General features: G+C 42.9%; 1 long non-coding RNA gene across 2 annotated transcripts in view; it reads left to right on the top strand.

Annotated features, from left to right (window-relative positions):
- LOC138582445 (uncharacterized) overlaps window positions 1–18,193 on the top strand; it is a 388,580-nt gene that overhangs the window by 224,538 nt on the left and 145,849 nt on the right. The gene's annotated exons all lie outside the window — the stretch shown is intronic.

Raw genomic sequence — 18,193 nt, 5'->3', positions numbered from 1 at the left:
TGTTCCAGCCTTCCTTCTTTATATGATCCAAGGGGAGACTGTTCCAGGCTTCCTTCTTTATAAGATCCATGGGGAGACTGTTCCAGCTTTCATTCTTTGTAAGATCCAAGGAGAGACTGTTGCAGCTTTCCTTCTATATAAGATCCAAGGGGAGACTGTTCCAGATTTCCTTCTTTATAAGATCCAAGGGGAGACTGTTCCAGCTTTCCTTCTTTGTGAGATCCAAGGGAAGACTGTTCCTGCTTTCCTTCTTTATGAGATCCAAGGGGAGCCTGGTCCAGCTTTCCTTCTTAATAAGATGCAAGGTGACACTCTTCCAGCTTGCCTTCTTTCGCAGATCCAAGGGGAGACTGTTCAAGCTTTCTTTTTTCGCAGATCCAATAGGAGACTGTTCCAGCGTTCCTTCTTTCTCAGATCCAATGGGATCTGTTCCAGCTTTCCCTCTTTATAAGATCAATTGGGAGACTTTTCCAGCTTTCCTTCTTTATAAGATCCAAGGGGAGACTGTTCCAGCTTTCCTTCTTTATAAGATCCTAGGGGAGATTGTTCCAGCCTTCCTTCTTTATAAGATCCAAGGGCAGACGGTTCCAGCTTTCCTTCTTTCTCAGATCCAAGGGGAGACTGTCCCAGTTGTCCTTCTTTATAAGATCCAAGGGGAGACTGTTCCAGCTTTTCTTCTTTATAAGATCAAAGGGAAGACTCTTTCAGCTTTCCTTCTTTATGAGATCATTGGGGAGACTGTTCCAGCTTTGCTTTTAAATAAGATGCAAGGCGAGACTGTTCCAGCCTCCCTTCTTTATAAGATCCAATGGGAGACTGTTCCAGCTATCCTTCCTTATAAGATCCAAGGAGAGACTGTTCCAGCTTTCCTTCTTTATAAGATCCAAGGAGAGACTGTTCCAGTTTTCTTCTTTATAAGATCCATGGGGAGACAGCTGCAGCTTTCCTTCTTTATAAGATTCAAGGGGAGACTGTACCAGCTTACCTTCTCTATAAAATCCAAGCGTAGACTGTTCCAGCTTTCCTTCTTTCTCAAATCGAAGGGGAGACTGTTCCAGCTTTTCTTCTTTATAAGATCCAAGGGAAGACTGTTCCAGCTTTCATTCTTTATAAGATCCCAGGGGAGACTGTTCCAGCTTTCCCTCTTTATAAGATCCATTGGGAGACTGTTCCAGCTTTCCTTCTTTATAAGATCCAAGGGGAGACTGTTCCAGCTTTCCTTCTTTATAAGATCCCAGGGGAGACTGTTCCAGCCTTCCTTTTTTATATGATCCAAGGGGAGACTGTTCCAGGCTTCCTTCTTTATAAGATCCATGGCGAGACTGTTCCAGCTTTCATTCTTTGTAAGATCCAAGGAGAGACTGTTGCAGCTTTCCTTCTATATAAGATCCAAGGGGAGACTGTTCCAGATTTCCTTCTTTATAAGATCCAAGGGGAGACTGTTCCAGCTTTCCTTCTTTCTCAGATCCAAGGGGAGACTGTTCCAGCTTCCTTCTTTCTCAGATCAAAGGGGAGACTGTTCCAGCTTTCCTTTGTTATACGATCCAAGCGGAGACTGTTCCAGCTTTCCTTCTTTACAAGATCCAAGGGGAGACTGTTCCAGCTTTCCTTCTTCCTCAGATCCAAGGGGAGACTGTCCCAGCAATCCTTCTTTATAAGATCCAAGGGGAGACTGTTCCAGCTTTTCTTCTTTATAAGATCCAAGGGAAGACTGTTTCAGCTTTCCTTCTTTATAAGATCCAAGGGAAGACTGTTTCAGCTTTCCTTCTTTATAAGATCCAAGGGGGAGCCTGGTCCAGCTTTCCTTTTAAATAAGATCCAAGGGGAGACTGTTCCAGCTTCCATTCTTTATAAGATCCAAGGAGAGACTGTTCCAGCGTTCCTTTTTTCTCAGATAGAAGGGGAGACTGTTCCAGATTTCCTTTGTTATAAGAGCCAAGGGGAGACTGTTCCAGCTTTCAATCTCTATAAGATCCAAGTGGAGACTGTTCCAGCTTTCCTTCTTTCTCAGATCAAAGGGGAGACTGTCCCAGCTTTCCTTTGTTATACAATCCAAGGGGAGACTGTTCCAGCTTTCCTTCTTTCTCAGATCCAAGGGGAGACTGTCCCAGCCGTCCTTCTTTATAAGATCCAAGGGGAGACTGTTCCAGCTTTCATTCTTTATAAGATCCAAGGGGAGACTGTTCCAGCTATCCATCCTTATAAGATCCAAGGAGGGACTGTTCCAGCTTTCATTCTTTATAAGATCCAAGGGGAGACTGTTCCAGCTTTCATTCTTTATAAGATCCAAGGGGAGACTGTTCCAGGCTTCCTTCTTTATAAGATCCAAGGGGAGACTGTTCCAGCTTTCCTTCTTTATAAGATCCAATGGAGACTGTTGCAGCTTTCCTTCTTTATAAGATCGAAGGGGGAGCCTGGTCCAGCTTTCCTTTTAAATAAGATCCAATGGAGACTGTTCCAGCTTTTCTTCTTTATAAGATCCAAGTGGAGATTGTTCCAGCTTTCCTTCTCTATAAGATCCAAGGGCAGACGGTTCCAGCTTTCCTTCTTTCTCAGATCCAAGTGGAGACTGTTCCAGCGTTCCTTCTTTATAAGATCCAAGGGGAGACTGTTTCAGCTTTCCTTCTTTATAAGATCGAAGGGGGAGCCTGGTCCAGCTTTCCTTTTAAATAAGATGCAAGGCGAGACTGTTCCAGCCTCCCTTCTTTATAAGATCCAAGGGGAGACTCTTCCAGCTTTCCTTCTTTATAAGATCCAATGGCGACTGTTCCAGCTATCCTTCCTTATAAGATCCAAAGAGAGACTGTTCCAGCTTTTCTTCTTTATAAGATCCAAGGAGAGACCGTTTCAGTTTTCTTCTTTATGAGATCCAAGGGGAGATTGTTCCAGCCTTCCTTCTTTATAAGATCCAAGGGGAGCCTGTTCCATATTTCCTTCTTTCTCAGATCCAAGGGGAGACCGTCCCAGCCATCCTTCTTCATAAGATCCAAGGGGAGACTGTTCCAGCTTTTCTTCTTTATATGATCCATGGGGAGCCTGGTCCAGCTTTACTTCTTTATAAGATCCAAGGGGAGACTGTTCCAGCTTTCCTTCTTTATAAGATCCTAGGGGAGATTGTTCCAGCCTTCCTTCTTTATAAGATCCAAGGGGAGCCTGTTCCATATTTCCTTCTTTCTCAGATCCAAGGGGAGACCGTCCCAGCCATCCTTCTTCATAAGATCCAAGGGGAGACTGTTCCAGCTTTTCTTCTTTATAAGATCCAAGGTGGAGACTGTTCCAGGCTTCCTTCTTCATAAGATCCAAGGGGAGACTGTTCCAGCTTTTCTTCTTGATAAGATCCAAGGGGAGACTGTTCCAGCTTTCCTTCTTTATAAGATCAAATGGAAGACTGTTCCAGCTTACCTTCTTTATAAGCTCCAAGGGGAGACTGTTCCAGGCTTCCTTCTTTCTCAAATCCAAGGGGAGACTGTTCCAGCTTCCCTTCTTTATAAGAAACATGGGGAGACTGTTCCAGCTTTCCTTCTTTGTAAGATCCAAGGGGAGACTGTTCCAGCGTTCCTTTTTTCTCAGATCGAAGGGGAGACTGTTCCAGATTTCCTTTGTTATAAGATCCAAGGGGAGACTGTTCCAGCTTTTCATCTTTATAAGATCCAAGGGGAGACTGTCCCAGCTGTCCTTCTTTATAAGATCCAAAGGGAGACTGTCCCAGCTTTCCTTCTTTATAAGATCCAAGGGAAGACTGTTTCAGCTTTCCTTCTTTATAAGATCGAAGGGGGAGCCTGGTCCAGCTTTCCTTTTAAATAAGATGCAGGGCGAGACTGTTCCAGCCTTCCTTCTTTATAAGATCCATGGGGAGACTGTTCCAGCTTTCCTTCTTTATAAGATCCAATGGAGACTGTTCCAGCTATCCTTCCTTATAAGATCCAAGGAGAGACTGTTCCAGCTTTTCTTCTTTATAAGATCAAACGGGAGTCTGTTCCAGCTTTCCTTCTTTATAAGATCCAAGGAGAGACTGTTCCAGTTTTCTTCTTTATAAGATCCAAGGGGAGCCTGGTCCAGCTTTCCTTCTTAATAAGATGCAAGGCAAGGCTGTTCCAGCCTTCCTTCTTTATAAGATCCAAGGGGAGACTGTTCCAGCTTTCCTTCTTTCTCAGATCCATTGGGAGACTGTTCCAGCTTTCCTTCTTTCTCAGATCCAAGGTGAGACTGTTCCAGCTTTCCATCTTCAAAACATCCAAGGAGAGACTGTTGCAGCCTTCCTTCTTTCTCAGATCCAATGGGAGACTGTTCCAGCCTTACTTCTTTATAAGATCCAAGGGGAGACTCTTCCAGCTTTCCTTCTTTCTAAGATGCAAGGGGAGACTGTTCTAGCTATCCTTCCTTATAAGATCCAAGCAGAGACTGTTCCAGCTTTCCTTCTTTATAAGATCAAACTGGAGTCTGTTCCAGCTTTCCTTCTTTATAAGATCCAAGGGGAGACTTTTCCAGCGTTTCTTCTTTATAAGATCCAAGGGAAGACTGGAAGACTGTTCCAGCTTTCCTTCCTTATAAGATCCAAGGGGAGCCTGGTCCAGATTTCCTTTTAAATAAGATGTAAGGCGAGACTGTTCCAGCGTTCCTTCTTTATAAGATCCAATGGGAGACTGTTCCATCTATCCCTTCTTATAAGATCCAAGGAGAGACTGTTCTAGCTTTCCTTCTTTATAAGATCAAACAGGAGTCTGTTCTAGCCTTCCTTCTTTATAAGATACAAGGGGAGACTGTTCCAGCTTTCCTTCTTTATAAGATCCAAGGAGAGACTGTTCCAGCTTTCCTTCTTTATAAGATCAGATGGGAGTCTGTTCCAGCTTTCCTTCTTTATGACATCCAAGGAGAAACTGTTCCAGCTTTTTTTCTTTATAAGATCCAAGGGAAGACTGTACCAGCCTTCCTTCTTTATAAGATCCAAGGGGAGACTGTTCCAGCTTTCCTTCTTTCTCAGATCCAATGGGAGACTGTTCCAGCATTCCTTCTTTCTGAGATCAGGTGAGACTGTTCCAGCTTTCCATCTTCATAACATCCAAGGAGAGACTGTTCCAGTGTTCCTTCTTTCTCAGATCCAATGGTAGACTGTTCAAGCCTTCCTTCTTTACAAGATCCAAGGGGAGACTGATCCAGCTTTCTTTCTTTATAAAATCCAAGGGGAGACTGTTCCAGCTATCCTTCCTAATAAGATCCAAGGAGAGACTGCTCCAGCTTTCCTTCTTCATAAGATCAAACAGGAGTCTGTTCAGCTTTCCTTCTTTATAAGATCCAAGGGGAGACTGTTCCAGCTTTCCTTCTTTATAAGATCCAAGAAGAGACTGTTCCAGCTAGCCTTATTTATAAGATCAACTGTTACATCTTTCCTTCTTTATAAGATCCAAGGAGAGACTGTTCCAGCTTTTCTTCTTTATAAGATCCAAGGGAAGACTGTTCCAGCTTTTCTTCTTCATAAGATCCAAGGGAAGACTGTTCCAGCCTTCATTTTTTCTCAGTTCCAATGGGAGACTGTTCCAGCTTTCCTTCTTTATAAGATCCTTTGGGGAACTTGCTTTCCTTCTTTCTCAAATCCAAGGTGAGACTGGTCCATCTTTCCTTCCTAATAAGATCCAAGGGGAGACTGTTCTAGCCTTCCTTTTTTGCTCAGATCCAATGGGAGACTTTTCCAGCTTTCCTTATATATAAGATCCAAGGGTAGACTGTTCCAGCTTTCCTTCTTTATAAGACCCAATGGGAGACTGTGCCAACCTTCCATCTTTATAAGATCCAAGGGGAGACTGTTCCAGCCTTCCTTCTTTATAAGATCCAAGGGAAGAAGGTTCCAGCTTTCCTTCTTTATAAGATCAATGGGGAGACTGTTCCAGATTTCCTTCTTTATATGATCCTAGGGGAGACTGTTCCAGGAGGAGAATATACTAAAATGAAAAGGACCAGTTACTCTAAAATGCCCAACACGTAAGGGCATTACTCCACTTTTAAATATTCTGTCATTCATACTCCAAAACTCTTTTGTTCAATAGTAATTCTTTGGTTGGTGGTCAGCAAGGATACTATAAACATAGAACATGATGAGACATCATAAGTTATCATGTCTTAATTCCCTATGTAAGGGCATTTCATAATATAAGGATATCTCATTTTTCTCCAATAACTTCACAAAGAATTGTGGAAAATGTGAGTTTTACCTTCTGTGATACTTATCTCCAGGATTATTCAACATAATCCGTAAATGGTGCCAGATAAATAAAAACTCATTAGATCACCTTGGAGTCAGAAAATCACTCTGCATGCTGAAAAGCATGCAAGTTAATGTAGTTAGACCTTGCTATATTATGAGTGTAACACACATTACAGACACTGGGGGTCATTACGAGGACTTACCAGGCCATTCTAACCTTGGAAGACCCGGTAATTCCTCATTCGAGGAACCCAGACCCGGTACATCCCAATTCCCATTCAAGCCCTCACAGGGCTTGTTAGGGAGAAGTCTCTTAAAAGTCTGATTCCCCAAACCTAGTGAGTCCTCAGCAGCTTTGCTGGATTTTTTTTTTTTTTTCTCCTGCTAAGAGTGAGACTGTTTTACTCCCACTCTTAGGCATGATTTGAGGTATGTCTTTGACTTTGTATGTGTTTATGGGCTATGGGGTTTTTACTCCATAGGGTATCATCTGTTTATGTGTGTGTGTTAAACAGCACCCTCAGTGCAGTAACACAGGGGTGTCATAGTGACCCTCAAACATAGACTCCATACCCTGGGACTGACTACTGTCTCCCAGGGCATGTAAAGTCACCATTGACTTTACTAGTCCAAAATTGTGAACAGAACCAGTACAAACCATCATATTGTGGAAGTACTGGAAGGGGTAATTAGATTGCCCCTGGGTCTGTTTTCAAGGGGGGGGCACTGTCCAGTCGGCAGTAGTTACCACGCAAAATATTCCAACTGAATATTTCCTATGGTATTTCCCCATTGATTTTAAATGCACCACTTTTTGGTGCAATGTTAAAGATACCGCTGGTTTATTTATTTAATATTAAATCCGCGTTTGGGTCTTTTCGCCAGGGCTCTTTTCAAAAATGGTGTTTGTGTCCGTCTCTGTAACTCTGACCGAGGTCGAGCCCTTTGTTCCACTTTTTGGTGGGCTTCTCCACAGAAGCCCTCCAACTGGTGCCACTCTGCCTGGGTTCCGCAGGATATGTGGTGGGGGGAATTGGCACCCTGGACTGCGTTGCTTTAGCAACTCAAGTCGCACTCTGTTCTGATTGGGCCAGTAAAACATGTTTGAGTGACAGCTAGGCTGTTTGAATGGGGGTTTTCTGCATAAAAGCAGGGCCTTTGGGACTGGAACTTCCAAAGTCGCCACAGGACCTAAGAATCCAAAGAGGGGAGAAGCTGAGCCATCTGCAATGACGACACCACCAGTGAAGCCCTGCTGCAACGACCTCACCACTTTCCCGACGACAAGAGGAGATCTTCTGCTGGAAGAGTCTTCTCCCTCTGAGCTGGTGGGATCAACCAATTCACCACTTTTCACCTTCAAGTACGTCTTTTGGTCGAATCGCCCGTGCCAAGCACCCCGGCAGCCGGATAGCCAAGCTTCACCACTTTGACCGCGAATAAAAGGAATGCTCCTTTTAACCGATGAACTCTGTGGCTGGTTTCATCCCTGGGCAGTGCAGCAACTCCACGTTTCCTCCTCGACGAGATAATCTCTTCCCCTGGTCGAAACCATGAAGTGCACCCGTCGCCAGGAACAACTGCCACCGCTGGAGCTTCCTCAACTTTAAAGGTACTGTGTTCCACCTGGCCTCCCTTTCCACGCTTTGCTAAAGGTGACCCTTAAATTCTTGGCTTTCCAACTGGGTTTGCCCCAGACCTTCTAACTTTACTTCTTGAACCACCCTAACCTCTTTTGAACACTCTGCAAAGACTTTCAGTGCATTTGAAACTGTGTGATCCTGGGCACATTTTGTTTTGCTCCATTTAAAGTGGGCCTGGCCTATGAACTTTGGCTCTACAGTGTATACTGCCTTTACCTACTTGCTTGGAACCTAGAAAAGTGTTGGGGACTGTTTTATTTTTATGACCTGCCTTTTTCTCTCCCTTTAAATGCATTATTGGAGTGCCATCTAAGTTACGCGCTCACCTCTGTTTTAACAAATAGTGGTGTTTTAACTCTGACTTGTTTAATAATCATTTAGGGAGGTGTGCATACTATTGCTGACTGTGTTTGAACTTGCTTTGATTGATAGTGCTAGTGTATTTCTTAAAGTGTGTGTTAAATAAATAATTATATACTTTTGATACAAAACTCTGGTCAGTGTTTGCTTGCTCTACTGTGTTTTTAGCCCTATTGTGTATGCTCTATATACTGCCCTACTCATCTTGAGAGAAGTCTGACTGCTCAGCCACAGCTACCAGGTAAATCTGGGTGGTGTAGACTGCTACCAATTGGGTTTACTGCCAACACATGTAGTCTTAATCTTTTTGCAGTGGTCCCCAAGGGAACTGCACAGGATTCTGCCTAACAGGGCTCAATGGGAATGGGGAAGGAGCTAAAAATGGGCCCGTTAATAACGGGCCCGTTGTTAGGTCCCTGGTCTACTAGTTTGACCCGCTAAGGGCACCTGGTTTTAACAGGCGCCCTTTGCAGGTCCCGCAAACAGACTCAAAATAGGGCAGTAAAGGGTTAACAGCGCCGGCACCATTACCAGTGCTGTTAACCCCTTACAACCCAGCTCGTAATGACCCCCACTGTTAGTGTTGACGGCATTCATTGCAAAATAATTTCTTACCTTTTAATTGAAAAGGGCTTTGTAAACAAATTGGGCATCCCAACTGCTACGTTGTTGCAGGTTGCTTCATTACAAATGCGATCAAAAGATGGTAGGTGTTAAATGCAATACATAGCTCCACATACATGATAACGTATCCACACTGCGTCACTTTCCAAATAGGGAGGGTGTCTATTCTTCATTAAAAATACACTGAGGTTCCCACATAAATGGACCCTGCATCATTTTCAGAAAAAATATTTCAAAATGTAACTATTGAATTCTCAATTGGAGACCTACAGTAGATTTAGATGTTACAGTTAAAACATTGTAAGTCATTTCATTATGAGCATGTTTCAAAATAGCCGGTGCAAATTGCAAAGCATAGCGTCCCACCCGGGATGACGTCACCACACTCTGACACTTTCCCAACCAAAGATGGAGTCCATTCGTAAGTAGCGATACAGGCTTTCCCATATTAATGCATTCTACACAGGTATTAAACATTTTTCCAAAAATCAACTATTGAATTCCCCCATGGAGACCAACAATCGACTTCAAAATCATTGTCAGAACAATAGGTAAATAGAAACATCTAAATCCCCAGTTATAATCCTACTCTGACCAAACTCAATGGCAAACAATTGAATGATTAAAGTTCAAGTACAGAGGTATGTAATCTAAAACACATATTTGTCAATCTATGCATTATTTAAGATTTATCTACATAGTCTACTCATCTACACTCAGGTCACATTATGCCCCTCTACACTTTCATTTAATCCATTAATGTTACTTTTGGTTAAGGAGTGTAATCTGTGTTCCAGGTTTAATAATCTCTTATTGATCATATCCTGAATATTACCTTTCATTTTCTTCAAGATCACCCATCGGATATCCATAAAAGCATATGAGTGAGACATTTACTGTTTGACTAGCGAAGCCTGCGCAATGTTATTCTTTATACAATTTCGATGTTTGATAATCCTCGTTTCGCATTTTCTTTTGGTCTTACCGAAATAATGGAGCCCACACAGGCACAGAATCATGTATATAACACTAGTGTTATTGCATTTGGTATGCTCCAGATGTACCCTATTTTTGGAAGGTCAATATCGATAGAGTTTGTCATTAAAGTATCCTCGTACAATGTCCACCCACTGCATGCAAAATGTGCTTTGACTGGATCTTGTTGGGATGCAAGTGCAGCATCACAATCGTGGCAAGAGGTTCAGGCTGCAGAAATGGTATTCTCACTTTTTGTCAGTATTTCACTGCTTGAGTTGGCAGTGTTGTACACATCCTTCTCATAGTTTTATTTAAAAACACGTAGAATGTATTGCATCTTGTTAGAGAGCATTATATGCTGAAAGGATGTGCAGCAACAGGGTTACTAAGTAGAATTAGGGGTAGGCTCAGGATGTGTGAGGGCTTTTTGGAGTTACCAACAGGGAAGTATATTGTGTCTTGTTTGTAGGTAGAAGCTGCTCATTTTGCTGCTCATTTTGCGTTTAGGAGTAGTTTTGGATAGCTAGTAAAAGGGCGACTGAAGTGCCCAGTATGTTATAGCAAGTGCTCATCCATGTTGAATTAGGCCCTGTTGGGAGTTTTTGGCCATAGTTTGGAGCTTCGGTTTTTTAAATTTAATTTGATGTTATTACAACTTCCCCAGCAAGTTTGCAAACTCCAAGGTCTCTGAAAGCACGGAAGCGCCATGCAGCTAGGAGCCTAGGGCACCAGGCCAAGCTTTCTTCAGGGTCTGAGAATGGAATGCATTATATTTAGTTTTGTTCTTGACAATTAGATTGATGCAGTAGGGGCGAAGGACAAAAGAGCATGAGCACAAAGTCACATGTTCAGCCGCCATGCCCTATACAGCAAATAAATATGAGAAATGAATCCCCAAGCGTGGTGCACTGACTGTGTTTTTTAAAAAGACACCTGGTTCTCAAGAGAGATATATGTGCCGGGAACACAACATGTTTTAGAATGGGAGTCACAAGAGTTGTTGCCAACACCTACATCTGCAAGTCCAAAGTGAGTGCTAAATTGTCTCGTCTCATGAGGAAGCTATCCTATTACCATGAGGTATTGAATTCTCCTTCCAGATCTAGTTCCTGATTGGGTTTGGTCAATGGTATGCACATTCTCCACTTCATTGTAGGGGTCTTGACCAATCCCGTTACAATATTTATGCTGACAGAGCAATTTAGGGCATCCTTAGGGGGCAGTATTTAGATAAGCCAAATGTTGTATTGACCAATGGTATAGGTACATATAGGTAATGTTTAGATTTCTGTATAGGGTATAGCCAATAGGGAATGTGGGATTAATGTGAGGGGTCAGATATGTGATGCTGAAAACTTTTGGATGAGTTCTCAAATTTCTCAAATGTTATCATTTTATTAAATGATACCTTTCCTTAAACACCTCACTGTCCCTACTCTGACGAGGATTTCCCTGCCTATCAAAACACTCTAACATAGAATATCTGACCCTCAAGCTTAAACATAAAATACACAAATATATTCTAATTCACAATAAACCATAGCAATGGTATTTTCAATACGCTCACAGTCTTTCTTGGTGACCTGGATGAACTCCCTTTCCCCAGGTTTCAGGTCAAATTCAGTTCCAATGTTCAACAAAAAAAACATGGAAATATGGGTTTGCAATAAAGTCTCAATTCAGTTTGTGGCTCCTTCAATGTGACAACAGAATGTTCCGCTAACACAAGTTCAAACAACAGAAAACTCTTCTTCTTTGACCAATGAATTTCCACTTAAAAAAAAGCATCAATGTTATTTCAGGCCAAGATGTTTTGCCACAGTTGGTATTGTATTGTTTATTTATTTGTACAGAGCGCCGGGCCGTCAAGCATCTGGGCGCTTGCCATAGTTTAGTTTACAGGTACATGGGTAAAATTTAAGTACAGTACAGTGTAAAGGCATTATAAAGGGTAATTGCATGCTCATGGGTATGCAATATAAATATATGTTACAGGTACATAGGCAAAGCAAAATAGTACAGTAAAGTGTAAGACAATATACAAAGATAATTACAGTGAGTTGAGTATACAGGTAATATACAGTGTACATATATACAGGCAGTGGTGTGGGCATCAAAGGTCACTGTGGTGCAACCAGAGTTTAACATTGGGCTTGAAGATAGGAAGGGAAGGTAGAGTCTGGAATAGAGTTCCAGAGTTGTGCTGCCAAGACTGGAAAGCTAGAACCTCCTGTTTGTTTGAGTTTGAAGTTGGGGACTCTGATGCTGTTGGACTGTGCCTTTCTAATGGGCCTTTCTGAGGTATGTTTGATGAACCTCTCAACAATTAAGTTGGTGCCTTGTTATTGATACACTTGTATAAGAGGTTTATTGACATATATTAAATGCAGTATTTGATATCTAGCCAGTTGATGGAGCATCTTACATGCGATATATGTAGGCCTTTAGGGATGCCTAGGGCAGCTCTTAGGGCATTGTTTTGGAGGGTTTGGAGTTTGTTAGTGTTATGTTTACTAGTGCCCAGGTAAAGTGTGTTGCAGTAATCCAATTTGGATAGGAGTAGGGCCCACGCAATGGTGATGCAGCTGGCTGTGGTTAAAAATGGTTTACATGCCTAGATCATTTTGCATGTGTAGCTAGGTGCAAAGGCTGCAGTGTTCATTTGCTTGTTCAGGTTGAGTGCCGAGTCCAGAAAAAAACCTAGGGTTTTTACTTCTTTTGCAATTTTCATATTAATGCCGTCAATAGTAATGGTGTTGTATTGGATGGGTAGTTTATTAAGTATGTTAGTATTACCGATGATAAGGAGCTCGGTCTTTTCGTCATTAAGACAAAGGCTGTGTGTGGCCATCCAGGTTTGTATGATTTCATAGATTTTGTTGATTAGCCCTACGTCTATGTCATATTCACCCTGGATGGGGATAAGGATCTGTGTGTCGTCAGCATAGTATATGAGACACACAATTTATCAAGTATGTCGAAGAGAGGATTTGTAAATATATTGTACAAAGTTGGGGAAATGCAGGACCCTTGCAGTACTCCACACATAGTAGGTACTGGGTCTGCTGTGGAGTCCTATTTGGAGAATTTGAGGTGGTTACATAAGACTTTATGGACAACCAAGTCAAATGCAGCGGAGAGGTGTAGGAGTAGGAGGATGGAGATTTATCCTTTGTCTTTCTGGTCAGTCCTTTGGTTCTTGAGCTTGAGTAAGGCCGTCTCCGTTCCGTGCCTAGGCCTGAAACCGGATTGTTGGGTGCCTAATAGATTATTAATCTACAGATAAGATTGAATCTGGAGATAGGCAGCTCTGTGTAGAATTTTAAGAAGAAATGGTACTGTTGTGTTTGGCCCGTAGTTGGTTGTGATGCTGGGGTCAAGGTTAGGGTTTTTCAGGAGGGGAAGTATCCAGGCATCTTTAAGAATGGTGGGAACAGTGCAGGAATTGAAAGATGAGTTCATGAAAGTGGTGACAAAGCCAGGTAGTTCCCTTGAAGCTTCCTTGATGACGGGCGCAGGGCATGAATCTCCAAGGCACTGTGAGGGTTTGAGTAATCTAATGATGTTTTCTGCCTCGATGGTTGAGATAGACCTAAATTTAAATTGGTTAGGTGGTTTAGTTTGATTGTTGGTGAGTTCTAGCAGGATGGTTTCTTGCGTTTCAAAGCAATCTTCTGAAGTGATGATTTTTGTATATTAGTACACCAGATTGTGTCTTTGGTGCACGAGTCAACAGGGGGTATAGGGGATTCTAATTCTCTGAGTATAGAGAAGATTTCCCTGGTGCTTGAGTTCGCCTTTTTAATTCTGTCATTGAAGGTGTCTTTTTTAGTTTGTATGATTTCTTTTTTATATTTGTTTGTAAGGGAGGTGAAGAGATTCTTGTTTTGGGTTGAAGGGTTCTTTTTCCAACTAGTATCTGTCTGTATTTTTTCCTTGCAGAGGGCTTTTAGACTAGGAGTGAACCATGTGTTTAGGGGAGCTGTTTTTCTTTACTCAGTTTTAGTGGGGCAATGATATCTATGACTGATTTAATGGTATTATTAAATAGTATAGATCAGCCAGATCTGTGTTGTCAATAGGGAGGTCAGTTCAATTAGTGATAGCTTGAATCAGAGGTAGGTGAATGGCCATTGTTATATTCTTTTTTGCATCTGGAATAAGCTGATGGAGCCATAGGCTTAGTTCTGTTAGAATGGGGGACATCTTGGATAGTGAACGAGATCAGGTAGTGGTCTGTCCATATGCAAGGCTCGGAAGAGGTGATGCTCAAGGTGCAGTTGCTCTCAGTGACCCAATCCAGGGTGCGGCCTTTGGTGTGGGTAGGACCTGTGTTTCTAATGGTGAGGCCGGGTTGTTGAGGCCCAAGTTTAAGTCCCCAAATATAATGATTTGGGATCCAGGTTTGGCGTTAGGGTTAAGAAGAGACGTTATATCTTCTTCAAATGAGCCTAGTAGTCCTGGGGTTCTATAGAATCAGTGTATATGATATGATGTGATAGGTTATTTACAATACGCTTAATACCCAGAGGTTTCTAAGCTCGCGATCGAACCTGTGTTGCTTCGTGTCGTCTTGTTTCAAAGGCGAGTACGTTGCCCCTGAGCTATCCTCCCGAGACACTAGTGATGGTGTGTGATGGAGATGTCCCAAACTTGATTGAGAGTAGCTCAACCGATGACCGATGACTGTGTTAAGGAGTCTATCTCTTTGGTAGATAGGTCTGATTTATAGCTGATCGCTAGGCCACCCCCTTTAGCTTTTTCTCTATCTCTTCTGAAAATAGAGAAGTCGACTGGGACAGCTAGAGCAATGGCAGGTCCAGCTGCTTTGTGGAGCCATGTCTCAGTGACTGCTAGGAAATCTAGTTGGTTGCAGGTAATGATGTTGGCAGTGTCGGAGGCATGTGCCACAAGGGATCAAGCACTGATGAGGGCTCCTTTAATTTGATGGTTTTACATAGTTAGGTTTTTGTTAGTAATGTTAGTTATTTTCATGGTATTATGAGAGTGCAGCAAACATTTGGTGTTTGGATTAGGTTTGGATTTGGGTATATTAGGATGGGGCTGTTTTGAAGATGAGTGACTCAGTCCTTTTGAGTGTGTAGGTGGGGGCTTGGTTAGTCTGGAGCCAACTCTGTAGTTCCTCCATTTAGTGTTACATTGCTGGCTGGGCAATGATTTCTTGACAGATCGTTGGATCACTTGGAATTCTGCAAGTTGTAGCACATGGTCGCTGATAATGACCAAAACCATTGAGCTTGGGATAGTTGGAGGAAGAGGTAACAGGCCAGTGTTTGGATTATCGGGTATTGTGCTGATAACCTTAAGATGAGGTAAGAAGGTAGTTGGTGCAACATTTTGGGCGGGGGTAACTTGGTGGCCATAGATAAGTTGAAATGGCTGGAGGGTGCTGCCACAGTGTTGATGGGGAGGGTGGTCAGGCTAGCAAGGTGGCTCGTGATGATGATCAAATGTAATATCATAGCTAAGTTTAAAATCAAGCAATAGGTTGTGTAGTATGGTAGTTTAGTTTCTATAAGGTTTGCCAGGTATCTGTGCAGCCATTGAAACTGTATACTAGTTTGCATGGTGGATACAGCTAGAGCATTGAGATGCGAAAACACAAGGTATGGTTATAAACTTTCCTGGTCCCATGATAGGTGAAGAGAGACAACTTTGGTACAAGCTAACCTGTTGTATCGTTGCTGTGGTGGGCTGGTGGTGTTGGTTATAGTATTCAGAATGCAGCCAAATGATGATGAGTGCATACATGGATACAGTCATTTTTGGCTGATACATACAGAGAGCATAAGTAAGTGCAGCTGTTTATAGCAAATACATACAAAGAACATGACGTAATTACAGCAATTTGATTGCAGCACACATGCAGATATATAGGCATATATAAAGATCTTGTACCTCAGTTTATGGCTAACGTGTGTGGACACATGTAGTAGGTTCACATCAACTGAGCATCGTCAGTTTGCTAGGGCAATGTCTGTCTAGAAAGGGGGGTGATAATGATTAGAGATCAAAGCTTAATGCAATGCTGATGATCTGCGTAATGAGGCAGGCTAGGGACATACGGTATTGATCGGGGACAGGATACAGAGGTGACCCAGGTGCAGATTGTTACCGGGAAGGTGTTCTCATGTAGTAGGAGGGAGGGATGCTAAGGCACAGGTGTTAGTGTGAGTACAGAGATTATGTGTAGGCGTGGCATACTAGGGATATAGGGCTCAGGTGTTTGAGGATGCGATGCGCTAAGCAGGCATAGAAAACGATATGGCAACGATATAGAATTACAAAAAAAGGAGGAGACTGTAGTGCAGTGGGTTAAGCGAATACGCAAGAGAAGTGACTGTGCAGTCTAGCAGGTAATTGGAATCAGCCGATAATCTCCGTTATTAGTCGCAGGCAAGGCAGTGTAACAAATGATAGAAAGTACATTAGTGTCTGTAAGTTACTTCAAGAGCTGCGATTGACATGTTGGCATGGTAACAGTCGGGACATGTGGTGGTTTGGATTAAGCGGATAACGTTACCGTAGGTAGGAAGTCCTCTGATAGATGGGTCAGTCTGTATTGCGAGGTGCAGGGTGGCTGACCCCTTGGTCCCGGCAGGCCACGGACAGGGGATAGACAGGCTCCAGCCTTAAGAGGCAAGCCTTTAGAGGAAGAGTTCTGCTAAAGCCATCCGGTCACTTCCAGCTGGAAATATTGGGAGATAAGCCAATGGGGTTGATCCTGGGGCACACGCCTACAGTTGCTTAGCAACTGAAGATCAGCAAAGGGCGGCGGCCATCTTGGATACTCTGCACGTGTTTTCCACAGCAGAAGAAACTTAATTTTGGCAGCATCAGCTGATAAATCGAGTAGGCAGCAGGTACTGGTAATGAAGGGTGGCTCAAATGAAATCAGCACAGATTATAGTGTGTAATTACCAGGAAAGGCGAATGGCATCAGCGATGCAGCCCGCTTCTCCTGAAGCGCCCTGCATTGCTGGGGGAAAGGCTCCTGCCCTCCTGGGAAGGTTCATGTCAATGTCAAAGAAGAAACAGAGTTCTTTATTAAAGTCTAATAGACACAACTTCTAGCTAACACTTATGCAGTCTTTCTGAGTAGTATTTAGGATCACAGTTTGTACCTTTGTCAGGATGACTTCATAGCACTTCTATTTCCACCTTAACCACTCTCATATCAGTTTAAATTCTACAAGGTCTCAACATGCGGGTTCACTCGCCTGCACGACATTGTTCCTCATTCAACTTTGCTTCTGAAGTTTCTAATGACAACCAAAAGCACAACCACAGCTTCATTACTTTGTATCTTTGTGACTTTGAACATTTTTGCATACCAGACAAGATTAATTTTAGTGTACAAAAATACCTTCAAGTAAGCAAGGAACTTGTCTTCCAACTTTCACTTTCAAGAAGGGCAGCTTCTTTGTCACTCTTGTCTGCCTGCAATAAAACCAGCAGCAAAGAAAGCAGTGGAAGAGCTAGTGCGGGTGACGCAGGGTGACACAAGGACAAAGGGCGGAGCAGACAGCAGTGGTAGGCACTGATGAGTGTAGGGCAGGACAGATTCTTTTTAAAATTGACAGCAGGACATCTTAGTAGAAACAAACGATTAGAAACAAACAAGGAAGATCCCAATTTAGAGGGAACACCTGAGGTTCTTCCACACGGGATCCAGTGCAGCCACATCATAGATTATGATTTGGTGTGCAGAGGAGGAGTGGTCGGCGGATGAGGAACAGAGGGTAGAAGAGAGAGGCACAACACCATGGGGTTCGAGGCTTAGGACTCGCCATGGCCGAATAGAGGTAACAAAGGGTAAGAAGGGAAGAGGGACATCTCAAAAAGGAACACAGTTCCGGTTGTTGCAAAAGGGATTAGGGAGAGCCCAATATATGTTGAGCCTCACATTGATCAGAATAACTTAATGAAGACACTACTCGCACTCACAACGGGAGCAGGCAAGTGGATATATGCCATACAAAAACAGACTGCAGGGTTCACGTTAGCTACATGAGACATGAACAGTTTGTTTGCCACACTTCTGGGAGAGCAGACAAGCAAAATATGGAACAATGTAGGGTGCCCAGGGGTGTAGTTGAACAGTGACACCCACGATGGTGAACCATTTAACAAATGTCGAGCGCTCATATGGAAAGCTTTGAGGGACACTTACCCAGAGACACCTAACATCAATTCAATGATGGCTCGCACAATGAAGGCAGGCGATGATCCTGCACTGTACATTAATCAGATTCAGGAGATGTGGCGAGCAGAACCAGGGGAAATGTAACTATTTTTATCACACTGTTTAGGTGGTTTTGAAAACTCCACTTTAAGCGGATATTATACTCCCGGAAATCTCGCACCC

The sequence above is a fragment of the Ambystoma mexicanum genome, chromosome 1p (genome assembly GCF_040938575.1).
Source record: "Ambystoma mexicanum isolate Mex_15411 chromosome 1p, UKY_AmexF1_1, whole genome shotgun sequence".
NCBI lineage: Eukaryota > Metazoa > Chordata > Amphibia > Caudata > Ambystomatidae > Ambystoma > Ambystoma mexicanum.
Note: the sequence above shows the minus strand (reverse complement) of the source record. Positions and strands in the feature narration are given on the sequence as shown.